Genomic DNA, 1,478 nt, shown 5'->3' with positions numbered 1-1,478 from the left:
GTTTGGAGCACGTTCGCACCCTCCTGATCGGGTATAGGTCAGGTGGCACGCCCGGCTTTCCACACATTCTCCGGGCGCATGACGGAATTGCGGGCCGTCGACGAGGGAGCAGTGCCTGCCAGCGCCCCAGCAACCTCCCGGCTCTTCGTGTTGCCCGTCGCTGCTCGCCGGTGGGTTTCGACCGACAACAGTAGCAAGCTTTTTGTTTAAAGACTCATTTATTTTAGCTTGGCCAAAAACTAGATCTCTCAAGGAGGGTTGGTTCGAATTGAAATTTGAGTTAAAGTTGTTACCTCCTCTTTGGAATGGTGGGCGTGCCTGACCCACCCCTGGCCTCCTTGTGGACGGAACCCGGTGTTGTTGTTGTTGATATAGGCTGCATGTTTACGGGTCTCGGGGCAGTCATTCCCCAAGTGTCCACCGTCACCACAAACCTCGCACATTAAGTACGAGTTCATGGCATGGACGGGAACAGGCATCTGTGGCCGGTTCCCTTCATCAAGCTTTTTTAGTAGGAGGTCCAGCTTGGCGGCGAGCATGTCCGTTTCCTTGACGGTATGCATTCCTCCCTTGGTTCTGGGCTGGGAACACTCCTCATTCCAGCCTTGGTTGGAGACTATCTTCTCGATCAAGGCCGTAGCCTTAGAAATTGTCAGGTCCAGATAGGCTCCTCCAGCAGTAGCATCGAGATGGACTTTGGATGTTGTCGTAGCCCATTGTAGAAGCTTTGAAGCACGAGCCACTCATCATCCCATGATGAGGGCAGGCGAGTATGTATTCTTGGAGTCTCTCCCAAGCTTCTGGGATGGATTCCATCCCTGTATGCTGGAAACTTGAAATTCTTCCACGTAGGGCATTTGTGTTGCCAACGGGAATAATTTAGCGAGGAACGTCGTGGCACATTTGTCCCACATGCTGACGGCTTCCGTGTTCTGATAAAACCACTGTTTCACCTTCCCCAGGAGGGAGAAAGGAAACAGGCAGAGCCTGACGGTCTTGCAAAGCTCCAAAAAGTTCTGGAGATGGGCGTTGGCGTCCTCATTCGGCTTGCCACAGAATGGACTAGCCTGCACCATGTTTATGAGGCTGGACTTCAGCTCAAAGTTCACGTCCCCAACATCAACGTTGGGTCCAGTTGCCACATTGGCAGCTGAGGGGACGGAGAAGTCGCGGAGAGTCTTCTCAGCCATGGGTTCGGTGATTGTTGATGGTGCTTGGAAAGCTAGCTCGCTTGTCGATTGCGAGATCAGAGAAGGGACGACGCGAGGTCGGAACCTTCTCACGAGCTTCTCAGGATTTTCAACAAAGTTTGTTGGCAAGGAGAAACCAGACATACACTACCCTATTTTCATTCAATCAGGAGAAAACAAAAAGATAAACACATTAGCCTGTGTAAGCAGTAGCTACCTCTTTACTTATATTGCCATGTTTATGTATTTAGTAAATAACTTTACACCTAGCGCCATCCCCGGCAACGG

General features: G+C 51.3%; 1 non-coding gene across 1 annotated transcript; it reads left to right on the top strand.

Annotated features, from left to right (window-relative positions):
- The first annotated feature begins 748 nt into the window (after positions 1-748).
- On the top strand, positions 749-855 carry LOC120671756. The gene has a single exon (XR_005673845.1). It is a non-coding gene; the product is annotated as a small nucleolar RNA R71 (small nucleolar RNA).
- Positions 856-1,478: the final 623 nt, after the last annotated feature.

The sequence above is a fragment of the Panicum virgatum genome, chromosome 4N, assembly GCF_016808335.1.
Source record: "Panicum virgatum strain AP13 chromosome 4N, P.virgatum_v5, whole genome shotgun sequence".
In the NCBI taxonomy this organism is placed as follows: Eukaryota; Viridiplantae; Streptophyta; class Magnoliopsida; order Poales; family Poaceae; genus Panicum; species Panicum virgatum.
Note: the sequence above shows the minus strand (reverse complement) of the source record. Positions and strands in the feature narration are given on the sequence as shown.